The sequence below is a fragment of the Schistocerca cancellata genome, chromosome 6 (assembly GCF_023864275.1).
Source record: "Schistocerca cancellata isolate TAMUIC-IGC-003103 chromosome 6, iqSchCanc2.1, whole genome shotgun sequence".
NCBI classification, from domain to species: Eukaryota; Metazoa; Arthropoda; class Insecta; order Orthoptera; family Acrididae; genus Schistocerca; species Schistocerca cancellata.
In genome coordinates this window covers 123,224,969-123,242,791 of record NC_064631.1, presented here as the reverse complement: position 1 = coordinate 123,242,791, position 17,823 = coordinate 123,224,969, and positions in this window count along the sequence as shown.

The window sequence follows — 17,823 nt, the reverse complement described above, 5'->3', positions numbered from 1 at the left end:
ATTTTTTGAGACCTGTGATCCATAAATCTGTCACAGTCTGACTAATTGTAATCAGTTAGTTATTGCAGCATACAAATGCTATAAGATTGGTAGTGGCACTTCGTTTAAGCAGTTATTGTAATGTGGAAAGTGAAGCTGACGCAACGATAAGCGGGTGGAGGGGGGGGGGGGGGGAGCAGAAAGCAATCTGTCAGTAGAATCAGATCAAGACTGAACATTTTAGTAAAGACACAATAGAAAAAAATACACTTTTTAACTACATGTAAACGAAATTATAATCACTATTACTTACAGCCGTGTACAACAAATATTTTTAACCCTGGTTCTTGAAGTCTATTAGTTAGTGAACTATTCTGAATGATCATAGTTTCCTGCTAACAAACTGGATTCTGTTCTGATTTTACAATAAGAGCAAGTTTTGAGCAAAACACTTTACATCACATTGTTGCAATTCTGCACTGGTGGAAGTTCAACTATCCTTTTATGAAAAACACGGGGAGTTACAAACCGATAAAAACTTTATTAAATGTAATTAAAGGAAGAAATTTATTATATTTTCAGTTCAGTAAATTGGGATACTCGGAATAATAGTAGCACTTCGAATAGGATGCTGGCTAGGTAACGATAAAAGATTGGTGCTCGACACAAAGCTTAAATAAAATAAACGTATTATTGGATAAGAAACCGCGCAACTAGTCCACGCTACTACACAGTATTCAACCGATTATTCGAGGCTTAGATCGTGTCTGTAGCGATTTCATGCGGTTATTCGAAAATTCTCGTCTTAAAGTTGGATTTTCGTAGTACACAGCTAATCAACGTGTGCCATGAACGATGAGCCTAAATTCTTCCAGCTCCGAGTCTATATGAAATAATCTTGCCGCCCTTCTTACCTCATTCAGTACTCGATATGCGAACGCTAGCGACGACCAATTCTTGCCAGAAAGGAGATTTATAGTTCGATGGCTCGACCCACGTTTTCTACTCCTACCAAGCCAGTTTCGTTACGAAGGGACTTTTCTCCATGTTTTGCATGATTACAATTTTAAGGTCGCAATGGATGATCCAGTAAAAAAAAAGTAAGATTTGCATTACTTTACAGAACGTTATTTTTAAATGTATATACGTAAATAAATTACGACATAAATAACAAACAAAAAATTTAGATACATTTTTCCATCAGAGGGCATTCTGATACTGAAGTCACATTAAGTAAAAGCAAACAAGGAAGTTAGATAAGCATAGGCATTTCCGAGAGTGTAGGCCTTTTAATTTCCATTATCACATCGCTCTTTAAGAGTACTTTCTTTCAATACCGGTACTTCATTTCAGCACTACTTTATTTTGAACTATCACACCTTCGTGGTGCATCAAAGAGATACCGAAAGTAAAAGAGAAGTCTTTGAAACTTTATGTGCTTCCTTTGTGGTAAACTGTTGTCGCTGCCTATTTGCGCAGTGCCTCCGGGAGGGCCTCCAGGCTAGATTTCGTCGCGGGACCAACGGAAGGAAGGATGTGGAGAGGAATTTTTTTGTCTTTCTCCTACAGAACTTTCCCTTAAGAGTCTTAATTAGCTCGTCAACCGGCTTAGACTCGGAAGAAGTCTCTCATTTTAATTACCGGGCTTTGTACTTGTGGAATGGTTTACAGAAAAGCGTTGTCGTAACAGCGTTTCTTGTTCTGCTGCGCAATCCACTACTTGTTAGCTTAATTAGGGAACTAATTTAAAAACTGGAGAAAAATGTAGAAATTTGGGACTCTGTTAAAGAACTTTCACTGGGAATAAAGCCCAGCAAACTTATTTACGAAACTGAATCAGAAGTTCATCCGACCACAAGCACTTACACTGGTAGTAAATAGTTCATCCTATTATTTGGCTGTCGTGCCACGTAATTCCCAACAGGACTGTGTTTCATAGTCTGGCTGATCACAAATGTCTGAAGTCTAGCACTCTGTCGGTGTCAAGTAGTCAAAACATTAAACCAAAACTACAGAAAAAAGAGTAAAGAACATTGTTTCGAAACCGAAACAGACGAAACAATGGCAATATTTATTCTCCTTCTTTGCCACATTCGTCTTGGCTGTAACAGATCACGCAAAATTTATAACATCCCCATTGTGCTGTTACTTCCTGATACGTTCACTATTGTTGTATCGATAACTAGATAATTATTTACTGCTGTCGTTTAAGTTACGACAACTCCCCAATATATTTGTTATTATTAGGAACACATTCTGCAGACATAGATTGGCTGACCTAGAAATTTCAAAAATGATGTGCCACTCTCTCGACGCACTGGAAGAAACTGTCAATGGCCGGAAAATATGCCCTTCATACCTGTATTTCAACTGTACAGGATGTTTTTGGAAAAAATTAGTATTCCAAGTTATTTATGGTCATTTATAGCAGGAGAGTAGATACACGTAAGTGGTTTACAGTCTGTTCAAAATTAAGTGTTGTTAGAGGGGGAAGCAATACGTCATCTACAACAAGGATTTATTGTATGTCCATCATCCCAGAAATGCAGACTGACGAAAGCAAGACGAAACAGCTCTCACTACTAAAGATGAAAGTGTATATGTTACCATCTGCTGCACGTTGTAATATTTTTCTATATTACTGAAGCCATCGGCACAGCGTATGATGTGGCGCTGACTACGCATATGTTCTTATGCATGGCAGGAGAGGGGGACACGCTGCCGAATAATATATTATTTTGTAAAAAATGGCGTAAAAATATGAAAATTGACATGATTGGCCGAAACCAGCAATGGTTAAAATGTAAGTTTTCTTAAAAGTTTTTGTGGACGGTTGCGGTTTTCAGCAGCAATAACTAACTGAATAACAGCCACAGAGTTTAACATGATATAGCTAGGATAAAATGCTTTTCTAAAAAGAAAGATAGGTTTCACAGTTATGATGGAAATAAAGAGTTGTATACGCTGAAAACACGCCACGTGTTCCGCCGTCGAAATGTGTCAATTCCCTAGAATTAACTTTCACTTCACTCTGTTTATTTAGATCAGTCGGAAGCAGGCAATCAAGGCACCTGTATCCAGTTAGGGTGATACGGTGACCGACATGATGTTTGTTAAAGAGTTCAATGGGAGCTAACTGCATGGAGTTATTTTGCGGTGTCGGGACTGAGTTTATGTTGTGTTGGACGTTTACGATTGCTAAAATGATATCATTTCGGGGAATTCGGGACTCCTGAAGGTATACCAACGGGCTCTGGGAACCTCGACCACTAGTTTCACACAGAGAAAGGCACGTTGCTGAAGACGGGTTGAGCACCGTTGGTTCCTCTACCCATGAGCAAAGAAAAGCTCTGTTCTTCGCGAGCTTACAGTACACTGTCTCAGAGACTTACATCAGAGCTTCTACAACTTCGCGGTGGACCGGTGCCCAGATAATAGTTTCCTGTCAAGGAGAGTTTCTCCCTCAGTTTCTACAGGCATCCGCCTAATGTTTCGTGTGAACCTTCCTGCGAGTTCCGTATCTGTTAGGAACAGGCAAACCTTTTGCCTCGGCGGCCGAAAAGGGTCGAATAGCAGACCCCCAACAAAATGTCGGCGTGGCACGCTACTCTGTACTTTAAGAAAGTTGTCAGTCAGATTAACGTCTATGTTTTAGATCATGATCTCTGTGTTCCACATTACTACATTTAGTATTTACATGAGTAAATTGTGGACAGAATTTTGGTTCAAATGGCTCTGAGCGCTATGGGACTTAACATCTGTGGTCATCAGTCCCCTAGAACTTAGAACTACTTAAACCTAACTAACCTAAGGACATCACACACATCCATGCCCGAGGCAGGATTCGAACCTGCGACCGTAGCAGTCCCGCGGTTCCGGACTGCGCGCCTAGAACCGCTAGACCACCGCGGCCGGCTACAGAATTTTTCTTATAACTGCATACGTAACCTGTAGATAACTTGTACCCACGAGGCCCACAGTGGAGATGACAAAATACAGAGCGAGAGGGAGAGATGGATTGGGAGGCATAAACGCTGAGGGCAGCGACGTGGCTGTGTGAATAAATTTGGAAAGCAGTGCTTAGTCGATCGTACCTGCATATGGACTTATGGTCAAAGCCACCTCCTCCTTTCGCTTAGGGTCAAAGAGGAGGCCGGCGGTGAGCAAAATACCTTACCTGGGCCAGGCGGCCAGTAGGCGGAAAGTGGGTGGAGAAAGCCGCTTAAGAGAGGCCGTTGTGCGAATAGTGGCAGTGACTCAAAACGCCATGCGTTCTCATGTTAGAAGCTGGGCCGATACGGAGAAAGTCTGAATTCATCATTATCAGTATTTCAGCTGGCACCATGATTACGAAAGCACGTCTGCAGGATCTGTCCAATCAATGGCTCTGAGCACTATGGGACTCAACTTCTGAGGTCATCAGTCCCCTAGAACTTAGAACTACTTAAACCAAACTAACCTAAGGACATCACACACATCCATGCCCGACTGTCCAATCAATTAATCGAGTTTGTAAAAGAGAGGGGGGAGGGCGGGGGGAAGGTTGTGCTGTTTCTAACAGTCATTTCCGCAGTCATTTCCGCCTACTTGACAGTGGCACTGTATAAACGCTGGACAGGTTGCTGAGCAAAAAGCTATGCTTCAAAAATAGAAGGTCTTTACTGCTCGTAATTAGGCGCCTTTCGAACACAGCCATCTTCACATATCCAGGAGCAACATGGTGCTCGTAGATATAAAGGTAACGAGATGTTCACGTAAAATCTTAAGCAGACTAATCTGTGCGTTACATGTATCATGTGATGATCTACAGATATGGACTAGATTTCATTTGATGCTTGGTTTAAACTATGATTAATCAAGTGGAAGAGAAACGATTTTTAAGTTTCATGTTTGTAATTTGGTTTCTAAGTTTTCTGTTGTTTCTGATGATCCCATCCAAAGTTAAAACGAAATAAAATAAATTGTGATCAATTCCCATCAGTGGTGGATACTCCTCATTGCGGGACAGCCCGCATTGCCACCCGCGCCGCCTCCGCCGCCGCCGCCACCGCCGCCGCCGCCAGTCAGCCGGCACGCTATTCGATCGATTCTCTCGGCAGTCGATTCGAGTGGATCGAGTTATCGAGTAGTTGTACTTTCCTATGTAGCTCTCGCGTCCGCGTCATCGTATTTTATACGTTTCTGTCTGGAAGATAGATAGCTAACACATACGTCCGAGAAAAGTCGCGGCCATTTTGTTGATCTCGATACATTATTCTGTCTCGAATCCGAGAAAAATTACGAATGTAGTGTTGTTTTCTTGTACAGAGAACATACGATATGTTTCGTTATAAATATGGACTATTCGCCGGATAGGAAGCTAGTTTACATTCAGAAGCAGGGGTGTTAGGACTGAAGAATGAGGAATATTAGGACTGAAGGATATTAGGACTGAAGAAATATTAGGACTGAAGAATTAGGACTGAACTCGTATGCGTGTATCTCCAGTAACAGTGACTTTCGAGAAGATTCCTAAACTTTTCTTAAGCTTTGCATGTTACTTTATTATTTTTTATTGCGGTGAAAGTAAAGGTATCTCAACATATCTTTAGCTCCCCCTACTTGAGGTTTTTCTGTATCCGCCACTGATTCCCATTGTAGTAAATTTTGGGCATTACTCCTCCTGTTAGAGCATATGCAGTCCTCTACGTCAGCTGTCATGATGATGCCTTCAGCTTGACCTTTCCTTGCCCCTTGCGGGTGCAAATTTCACAGATAGAAGTTTATGGGACACCTGTCACATATATGCACTCTCGAAACGTTTATGTTTTGTTTTTGGCGGCAGGTACAGTCTGGCTGTGAGTGGGCACCTTCACCTGCCTAAAATATTCTTCGCAGACGGTCAGTAGGCAAGCTGACTGGTAAGTGTGAAAGCTTCATTCAGTATCCTATAATTCCGTACGGTTTCCGATTTGCTGCTTTTATTCTCTGGAAGGCAGCTGAGAAATTCGGAAATTTATGTCCATAAAACTAGCAGAGTAATTGGCGTTGGCTGTGTATGTATTTATTCCGCTGTATCTACTTCTTCGCCTTCTCTCTGTCCGTCTCCTTCCCCATCTCTGTTAACCTCCTCCACTCCTCTCTAGCCAACTTAAATACCTCTCTCTGTCCAGCAGCTCCTCCCCTTCCCTCTATCCATCTGCTTCTCCTCCTCTGTGCATTCCCTCCTCCTCCCTTTGTTCCCCTCTAACCACATCACCTTCCGCTCATTTGTTTTTCGTCCCTTCCTCCACCCACTCCTTGTGTATCTCATCGTCCCCTTCTATCTAGCCACCTCCTCATCGCCCTTTCTCTGTCCCTCTTCTCATCCTTCCTCTCGCTTTTCGTTTCACCATCCCTCTTTTCTTGTCCCTCTTTCCCCCGCTATCTGTGTTAACCAGGTTACCTTCCATTCGGGAAGTGGATGCACTCAGCTACTGTATGTGACTTATAAATTATAGGGTGCAGCAATTAGTCATTATAAATTATAGAGTGCAGCAATTAGTCATCCTTTTTAGATTTTATTATGCAGGTACAGATTTCGGCTAGTAGCTAGCCATTCTCAATGCGCTATTTTTTATTCTCGATGCATGTAAGTCCCTGTTGTTCGGGCGTTATTCACAGTTCTTTGAATACTACATTTTGTTGAAACAGATGGCGGTATAAAGGGGTAGTACATTGGCGAAGTTGTCATGTGGACTCAGACGATTCCTGTGAGAAAGTTTCCTAAGTGATTATAGCAGCCGGCCGCGGTGGCCGAGCGGTTCTAGGCGCTTCACTCCGGAACTGCACGACTGCTACGGTAGCAGGTTCGAATCCTGCCTCGGCCACGGATGTGTGTGATGTCCTTAGGTTAGTTAGGTTTAAGTAGTTCTAAGTTCTAGGGGACTGATGACCTCAGATGTTAAGTCCCATAGTGCTCAGAGCCATTTGAACCATTTGATTATGGCAGAAACAAGAGGCTTTGAATGCGGAATGGTAGATGGAGCTAGACGCATGGCACGTTCCATTTCGGAACTAGTTAGGGAATTCAGCATACGGAGATCCGCTAAGTGTGCCAAGAACACCAAATTTCAGGCATTACCTCTCACCACGGACAACGCAGTGGCCGACGCCCTTCACTTAATTATCGAGAACAGTGGCGTTTCCGTAGAGTTGTTAGTGCTAACAGACAAGCAAGACTGCAAAAATAACAACAGAAATCAATGTGGGACGTACGAGGAACTTATGTGTTACGACAGTGCGGTGAAATTAGGCGTTAATTGGCAGCAGACGACCGACGCGACAGCCTTTCCTCACAGCATTACATTGTATGGAGTACTTCTTCTGATCTCGTGACATTATTATTTGGACATTATGCGACTGGAAAAGTATGAGATGGTGAGAGCTGATTGTAGAGTCGGAGTGTGGCGCAGACCCACGACGCCGTGTACCCAAAATGTCGACGAGACGCTGTGCGAGCTGATGGTGGTTTCACAATGGTGTGGACAATGGTTATATACAATTTTGTATGGAATGGACTGCATCCCCTGGTCCTATTGAACCAGTCATGGTAAACTGGTATGTTCGACTAGTTAGAGACCATTTGCAGGCATTCATGGACATCATGGTCCCAAACAGTACGGAATTTTTATGGATAAAAATACGCCATGCGATTGGTTTGAAGAAGATTCTGGACAACTTGAGTGAATGAGCTGACGAATCTCATCGAACAAATATGAGTCGTAACCTAGAGATCAGTTCGTGCACAGAATCCAGCACCAGCTACACTTCCGCTATTATGGATGGCCATAGAGGCAGCATGGGACAGTATTTCTCCAGGGAAATTCCAACGACTTTTTGACTCCATGCCATGTCGAGATACTGCACTGCGCTGAGCAAAAGAAAGTTCGACACCATACTGGGAAGTATACCATGACTTCTCTCAACAATATATAACCCATCTTGTACTATAGCTTAACCTATTTTTCTGCGACTTTTGAACATCTTAGCCCATTCCACATTGTCGAACACTGTTTCTAGCCCAGTACATACTGTTAGAGTGTTTGATTTTTGTAAGTCCTACCTCAATTATCAGTCCATTTTTCACATGTATCTATTATATTTTGCACCCATTTCCACACACATTTCGCATCTATCTCTAGCGAATTTCACCTTACAGTTTCATTTTCACGCTACTCAATATTTATGACATCGTACCTCTTGAAATAAGTGCCGTAAAATGACATAATTTTGGAGGTACATTTTAGCAGTATACATTACTACCGTAGGCGAAGTTTTGAGAATATAGCTAGCAGTAAAGAAGTAATAAATTAAAAAGTCACACATGATGTGGTAGTATTTCGCACCTCGTTTGGCATCATATCTCCTGAATTATGTAGAATCATATCCCTTCGTAGGCACATGCAGTGGCATATATAGGTACTTTCTGCCAAATGTGGTACGAGTAGGGTTAGTAAGAAAGAAGTAATAAAATTAAACGGCATGCATGATGTGGCATTTTTTCACGTCTGTCATTATTTGACGTCATATCTCCTACACTGTGTGTCGTACAATCATTTATTTTTGCAGGTACATTCAGCGACTTATGTGGATATATTCGGAGATATATGTTGCGAATGAAGTTAATATCAAAGAAGTAATAAATTTAAAAGTCATGTTAATGCGGCAGTTTTTCACGTATATGCGTGTTTATGATGTCATCTCTCCTGAACTAGGTGTCGTGCAGTGTTATAATTTTGGCAGTACATTAGTATTACATGGGAACAGCGTCTGGAAAATGTATCGCGGGTATAGTTAGTAGTAATGGAGTAAAGGTCGTGATTCATGCCGTTGTTTTACTGCGTGAAAGCGAAATTGTAGCAAGCGATATTTTTTTTTTCTTTTCATTAGTTTGTGTGAGTTGCTAGTTTGGTAATGATTTGAAATTATATGTAAGAATTGGTGCAAGGTACTAAGTATTCTCAACCTCAACTACTGGATGGCTGAATATGGATATGAAAGCTTGAGTAACGTCGCTATTGTACACCACGTACTCTTTGTTGAGTACACTAACATGATTTGTTCTTTCGGTCGAATTAATCTGCCATTTACACATTACAGCACATAATTCAGAATAAGATGAAGCTACAGATTTGTTGCGCTCGCTGATGTGTCGAAATGTACAAACTCAGACAAAATCTGAATTTCCAACTGCGGAAAAAAAAAATTAATTTTTAATCGGCGAACACATTCTCGTAAACACTGAGCGTACGGCAAACGTGCCACCGCTATAAAGATAATCGGCACAAGAATAGCTGTACAAACGTGTGTTGCAACGGAATGGAGGTAGCCGAAAAAGGGCAACTAGACGCGCAAGAAGAACAGAAAAAGTAGTGTGCACTCACGTGAAAAATTTTATTTCGCGCAAACCGGCTTATTCTTAACGTCGTTAAGCCGGTAGGCCGCTGTTCTGCTTTGCGCTTACGCATAATTTATGGAATCATATTTTTAGCGGGGCCCGTTGTTGTGCAAATGGGCGCGTCGCGGACCGTCCTGCCCTTTTATTTGGCACACCCTTCCCGCCCTTTGCCCTTCGCGTTTCTCTTTCCTTTCCGCCGGCGGGCCTACGCCACACTGGCCGAACGAGGAAGCAATTCCCGGCGAGACAATGGCGGACGCCCTCGTGGCGGCCACACGTCCCCGTCTGATAATGTTTCCTTATGTCACATTACATCCCGCGTCTTCCTTCACCCAGCTGCGGGCGGTCCGCTCGCTCCAGATGTTCCCCGCCTCCCTTTCTGCGGGAAAACAAAAGACAACCCTCCGTATCAGCCCTCGCGCCGTATTGTGAGTGGATCTTACCCGGAAGTCAGCGCCAGCTTTGCCAGGCTCCTACAATTCATGGTATTGCTTTCCCGGATGCCGTCAATTTAGTGTCGATCGTTTTATCCTGTAAATCCAACAAGGCTGTGAGAAATATCCATGCACGTCACTTGATTTCGCTGGTATTCTCATTCTTTGTGATCGGGATGGGTGACTTTACAGTTCTAATAAATAGTTTTATATTTGAGGTTCTGTTCTTTCGAACATGCCCAAATTACACACAAAACATTCAAAACAAAAAGGAATTAAAGACATTTACGTCAAGAATTTGAACGTGGCTGTGTTTCAGCAATTTTGCTTGCAATTAGCTTCAACTGATCAGAAATAACAGCCAACCAGTCGCAAAACACAGGTTTATTGAGCCCTGACCATGATTTCGTGATTTTAAAACCGTGTTCTTCAGTAGATGTATCACGAAAGATCACATTATCTGCAGTTAGTGTCGGAGTCGTTGACTATGTAGTACATGTCATCCATTTAATCACCATTTAAAATACGTTATATGAACGGGGCTACTTGAAAACACGTGTCTGATGGGATCTGAACCCAGGTCTTCTGCTTACTAGATAGATGTGCTGACCACTACGCCATCAGGTCACGGTGGTCAGCGCAACTGCTCATACGACCCTAGCACGTCTCCCGTCAGACGCAAATTCTCATCTGATACAATATTGTTAAGGCTTTCATGGCCACTTATTGACAAACTGCCTATTGACTTCTGTCTCGGGTTCTTCGGCCGCCGTTCGTCGGATGATTTTACTGACGTTTCGACACCACGAGTGGTTCGAATTGTCAAAGCTTCACCCTCCATTGCTATTGGTTCAAATAGCTCTGAGCACTGTGGGACTTAACTGCTGACGTCATCAGTCCCCTAGAGCTTAGAACTACTTAAACCTAAGTAACATAAGGACATCACAAGCATCCATGCCCGACGCACGATTCGAGCCTGCGACCGTAGCGGTCGCGCGGTTCCAGACTGTAGCTCCTAGACCCGCCCGGCCACTCCGGCTGGCTTTTAATTTTATTTTATTTTTTCTACCGAAATGAAAACTAGAAGTGTAATTATTGGTGGCAGTCTTGTTTTCACTGCACTGAACCTTTTATCTTCTGGAATACCTAGGACTTAAAATAACGGTTTCAGCCGTAATGTTACAGTACCCTACTGCCGATCCCCTGCTTTGTCCACAAGGCTGTAGGCAACCCCTGCCTTGCGCATTACAGCAGAACCTGAGACGCTATTGTCGCTCTTTAAAGTCCGTATAAGGTTTAGAACAGTGAAGACAAGTGTGCCGTTACTAATTGTATCTCTAGTTTTCACTTATGTAGGAAAAAAGCATACCTGTCTTATCAAAAAATAATCTGAACTTTATGTTGAGAGTGATGTTTGTTTACTTTTATCAATTACGTATTTCCGCCCAATGTGGACGACCCTCACTTATGTGTTCGCCGCACCTGAACATGCGCCGACAAAATATTGTCACAATGACATCTCAAGTCTCGGCCGAGAATCATATTTACAGCAGTGACGGGTTGTTAGACGTACACACATTTTCCGAAAGCAATTGTATAGTGCACTGCGGAGCATAGTTATTGTTATCTACATTTTCATCATTATACAGACTCCAAAAGCCGCCGTACGGTGCATGCCGAGGTGTATCTTGTGCTACTGCTAGTGTTTCCTTTTCTTGTTCCACTAACAAATAAACCGTTGGAGAAATGACTATGTATGTCAGAACTTTCCATAGTGGGTGTCTCAACACCAGGGAGTGCCGGGTAGTTGCATCAAGGGTGGTACGAGACTAGTAAACTTACAATGTCAAACAAATGAAAAACTTGTGATTAAATAAAACAAATGTACTTCTCTTCTTTCAGTGTAACGTATTAAACGAGTGGCTGGTATGCTGATTTCCACTATTTCGTGCATGAAATTTTCAATTATGGCACTAAACGTCTCTCTTCTACTGGTGTGCTTCGGCGCATGTTTTAACGAAGTCTTCGAGCGGTGACAGTGGGAGATTGAACACTTTTCATTCAGTCCGTTTCCTTATGAGATTTTAAAGAAATTTTTTTTTGCATTTCACTCCTAAGTGTAGAATAATTGTATATTAAATACATTTTCACCGATACAAAACTTTTCAATACTGTTGTGAATTCAATGATTCACTTCAGTTTGACAAGAGTTACAAATCCACGCGCACTTCCTCAAATAACTACCTCAAGCTTTCAAGCACAGTTTGATTGTTCTGTTTCTTCTGAAGTTTCATACACATTGTTTGACTGTTGTTCTGTAACAGATCTTTCGTAAATTACCATTTTTTTCCTGACAGCAAATTTATCTGTTTCTGATGACTTCTGTAAACTATATCTCTTTGGAAGAAATAAAATAATGACTCTTGTCACGATCGACATAAGGAAACGGAGTGAATGAAAAGTGTTCAATCTCCCACTGTCACCGCCCGAAGACTTCGTTAAAACATGGGCTGATGGAGAGCGCCGAAGCACACCAGTAGAAGAGAGACGTTGAAAGGTCTCTGCTGGATTCCTTTCATGTTAATTTCTTAAATCTGTTGTCATTTACGGCATAAATTCCTCTTCTAAATTTACTGTGGCGTTTCTGACTATCTGGGAGGAGACTGAGTAGTGGAACGTGTTACTTTTACACATAAACAAGAACGATCTGTCACACTACTACACTTTAAAACACAGTTTATATGTAATTCATGTCACAAAGTCTCATACGGAACCTACATCCACTTTCTTTTATATACTGTATATGATGAGATACTGTCATCCCCCTTCCCTTCTGTGTGAGAGGATGAATGAGCAAATGTGTTTCTAGTTGCATGCTTGAGGGTAGCAGACAAGCCTGCCTGCTAGAGAACAGTAGGACCAACGTCAGAACAGGTAGCTACGCTTTCTAAAAGCAAAGAGGTTTCTATCCTTAGTATGGTCCTGTCCGTCCCTTGTCATGTTGGTATAGGATGCTGCCCCTCTGGCCACTTCCGTTTGTATTTGTGAGCCACCCTCAGGAAGGGACCAGGGCAGTTTGTCCGTGGCGAGCGTCTGAAGTGGTAAGATCTCCGGCTAAGCGCGTGTCTGCTAAGTCCATAGGACAATGGATTTCTTAAGTTCAGACTAACTGAAAATTTAATCGCCTTTATTTTAGGTTTAGCTCTAAAATATCTAATTTATCTTAAATCTTAAATTGCAATGCAGTGTAATTCGCGTGTGAAGTTCAGAATATCTTCCGGTAGTTGCTTTGTCACTACTTTGTGAGCAAAGTGGAACCACCTGTTGATCAGTAACTCTAACTAAGATCACAAATCTTAAATGCGAATGTGCGTGAGATTATAACGTCTCATCTTGACAATATTTTTCAATATAGCAACTTTTCTTTATGTTCAACCTGTAACCTCCCCCTCACTTATCGACCTTAATGACAGTGAAAAATTAAATCGCGTGTACCTAATGGAAAAGCAATCGTCACGGAGGTTAATTTGTCGGTAAAGAGGGAGGAAAGGGTTACATCTAAATGAAAGGAAAAATGCTAATGAAACTGGTGGAAATTAATTTTGAAAAAGGGGTAAAGTTAATAAAGAAAGTAAATGTGCGGCCGTTACGTTAACAATCAACTAGCAGTAATTAGATATTAGAGATTTGGGGGAAATTACGGTCGCCAGTCCTAAGGACAATTACTATAGTAACTGAAAAAGAAAGATTATTACACATATAATTAGCACTAGAAGCGTGGCAACTGAAGGTTGACAAGTGTAGTGTGAAAACTGAAAGTTTGTCAGAAGTAATAAATTTCGCTACACTCTGACTTAACTTAGCAAAAGAATTAATAAAACCGGAAAATCGGAAGTTAATTTAGTGACTGAAGTTAATAGTGAGCTTTCTTTCTGAAGCACATCGAAATTCAGTAAAATACGGTTAGTCTTGGACTACCTCAACAATCATTTCAAAAGCTACTTGAATCTACGCAATTTAGGAATAAGAGATTTAACTTTGAACTTGAATTAAATGATTCTGAACAATTAACAATAGTAAAATTTAGTACGTACCAAGCTGAGCTGCAGTCACAGGTAAGCTAAAATACGGTAACTTAATTTGTGCTTGTGTAATCTGAATATTGTAGCCAGCTATGAATACTTTAACTGAACTTTGAAATTAAAGTAGTGAAGTGGAATGATGCTGGCGTTTGAATTTCTACGACACTCGGGTTCATACCGGAAAAGGAAGGGACCCTGCTTGGTAATGCAATTGGGACGATGAGCAACAAATGTTCATGCTAAGTTGCTGTAATTTTGTGATGCAACAATTTTAAAAGTTAGAAAAGCTGAGGTCTGCCATACAGTTCTAAAACTTTACGTGTTTCCAGTCTTCCTTGTTGGTTGATTGAAGGTTTGAAGCCGTCGATCGAGGAGGTGGCGACAGTCACTCATTGTCGGCCGTCGCTGTTGCAGAAGCTGGACACGGTCACCAGACGAAACGGGCTCTTGATGTGCGCCAGCTAATGCTTCCCGTCCGCGACACCGTGTGAGAAACTATCATCGCAAGTCGAGCGCAATTACATGCTGCCAAACCCCGAAAGCGCGGCAACACGCGCGAGCTTCACATAACACACCTGCTCCACTCGCTACTCCAGCAAGACTCCTCTCTGTCCGCGCTCCACGCGACAGAGTTAACACTACCAGAGATCCTACACACTTTGATTCTTCACACGACCTATCGATGTAATCGTTCGATAGCAGTTTTCCCTAGGCAAGACCCAGCGTAAAAATACAAATAATATTTACGAAACAAACCAATTATACATCGACATAAATGCATAAATATATATATACAAATAGTAAAACAATTACAATATGCAAAGACACAGAAATGTCATATATTCAGGTAACAAAAATAAGGAAAAAAATTATAATACAATAGATGGAAATGGGAAGATATACATTTCCGGCGTTACAAACCCACGTGGGGGGTACTTTGTGAGACCAGTACCACGTGCTTATACAGTTGTTTGACCCATCACGTTAATAGTAAGACGATAGTAACCAGTTCGAGGTTTTTCTTTAGTAAATTGCGTTTCAATGTATTTTATTTTAATTATCAAAATTACTGTGGAGTTACACTCTTTGTGTTAACCAAGTTGACCACGTGAAGCATGTGGTGTAAGCATCAAATAGCCCTCAGCTATTCTTTTCCTGAAGATTTCACAGAGAGTTAGTATGAATTTAGTATACCAGTGTGTGGTAGCTTCATGACGGACAGGATTGCGCTACGAACGTAACTTCTTTGGGTGAAAATTTAATCGGTTGTTTGTGGTTAATATCCTCTTGCATATGTTTCAACGTTCTTCGTGTGTTATTTTATGAATGCAGTGTTGTATGCAGTCTCCCAATCTTGGCTCCATATTTGATGTGTTCCGTAAGATTACAAACTCATATTTTCACAGTCCTAAATAAGACACCAGTTGTCGTATGGCTATTAAAAGATTATAATTAATGTTAGTCTGGTTGGGAATTTGGTAAGCTAGACTGGATACTTGGTGAAACAGTTGCTCAGCAATGCAAGGTTAACTTCCTCAGATAGCTCTCAGCTTTTAACCCGCTTTTATTGTCTACCAGCACCGCTTTCATAGCAAATTAAAGCAATAACATTACAACGTTTAGTGCCATAATTGAAAATTTCATGCACGAAATAGTGGAATTCTGCATACCAGCCACTCGTTTAATACGTTACACTGAAAGAAGAGAAGTACATTTGTTTTATTTAATCACAAGTTTTTCATTTGTTTGACATTGTACGTTTACTAGTCTCGCACCACCCTTGGTGCAACTACCCGGCACTCCCTGGTGTCGAGACACCCACTATGGAAAGTTCTGACATACATAGTCATTTCACCAACGGTTCATTTGTTAGTTGAACAAGAAAAGGAGATACTAGCAGTAGTACAAGATACACCTCGGCATGCACCGTACGGCGGCTTTTGGAGCCTGTATAATGATGTAAATGTAGATAACATTAACTATGCTCCGCAGTGCACTATACAATTGCTTTCGGAAAATGTGTGTACGTCTAACAACCCGTCACTGCTGTAAATATGATTCTTGGCCGAGACTACAGATGTCGTGGTGAAAACTCCACAATAATTTGTCGGCGCATCTTCAGGTGCGGCAAACGCACTGCTCAGGCTGTGAACGAAGCCTCCTACGTATGACAATCAGAGAAGAAGATCTGGAGGCGTCAACGCGGGAAATTTAGTTGACGCACGATCCATATCGCATTCTGGCAATTTCAGTGATGAGCTATGCCGCCTCTGTACTGTATTTTAAGAGAATAGATATTCTGAAAGGAAGATTCGCCGTGCCTTACTTCCGGCGCATGCTAGAGAAAGTAAGGAGCTGGAAGAAAGTGATGAACAAATAGGAATGTCGCTTTACAATACGACGGTTTTGTTTCTTAGAAGATAGGGAGATCCCTCTTTCGTCCACCAACAAAATGGAGAGCTTTTTTAGGCTCAATGAAATTTGATTTTCGTTTAAGAAGGCCTGGTGACTACGACATTTCCTTTAGATCAGAATTTTCGTACACTAGACAAACCTGTCGCACCGTGGAGGACAGACATGTCGAACATCGACGACACACATGTCTGGACCAGCAAGGGAAATTAGCAGGGGTCAAGCATTGCCTCAGTACAGGACATATCATGGAATACAAAAATATGCCGACGCTTTCGTCCTGGGACAGTGTTATTAAGGAAGCACTGGAAATTCACATTCCGACTAATTTTCTAAACAGGTACATAGGATACCAATTCAGCATGGTATGGGATCCAGCACTGGCCATGTTAAAAATCATAGCGAACACGAAAAGAACAGTTGCTGGTACGAGAGATGACAATGCGGTGATGACGTAGATATTTGATTGACAGTGGCGAAGACAGGCTCGCGCCAAGGTGCCTATTCTGTATCTTTCCGCCATTGTGCCGATCGTTTCGGTACTCAAGAGCACCGAACGGTCTAGTACTCGAATTAGAGTCAATGCGTTATTCAGTATGCGTTTCGGTAGCGATACCGTTCGGGCCTAGAGAACCCAAGCGCTGTAGTCGGCTTGTGTCAGGCAAGTCAATCAAAAGCAAGCGGCCGCAGATCCAAGCATGCGCAATGCAGCGCACACAGCGCCACTAACACAAAGCGGCTAGCAGACGAGACAGTCGCGCTATTCTTCCATGTACTGAAAATTGCGTTTACGTTGCCATAACGCATGACGCCGCATTCCATCAAGCTGACGTGCCCACCTCCATCGCCCTTGCCTCCTCCTTAACAGTATCAGGTGCAGTATATCCAGTTCCATGATTCTCACAAGGGAACCTCCCCATCGCACCCCCCTCAGATTTAGTTATAATTTGGCACAGTGGATAGGCCTTGAAAAACTGAGCACAGATCAGTCGAGAAAACAGGAAGAAGTAGTGTGGAACTGTGAAAAAAGAAGCAAAATATACAAAATGAGTAGTCCTTTGGCAACATAGGCAATATCAAGGTTGATATGGGCACAGGAGCGCCGTGGTCCTGTGGTTAGCGTGAGCAGCTACAGAGCTAGAGGTCCTTGGTTCAAGTCTACCCTCGAGCGACTGCATCGCGAAACCGTGCGATTAGTAGACGAAAGGACGTGCCTTTCCAGTGGGAACCGAAAACATTTGATCCAGGAAAACACGTCTGTTATATTCTATACGACACTGGTGACAGGAATATGTTGTCGACCCAGCTAACTTGCACACTTGGCGAATAGGTAAAAATATTCTTCTATCTTTCCAGATTTAGGTTTTCTTGTGGATGTGATAATCACTCCCAAAAAAGTGATGAAAACATAAGAGTGTGTCACATAAACTACACAAATGAATGCAACAGTTCTCAGTCGCACAGTTTTCTCTGTGCTCTGTCAAAACATATGTTTTTA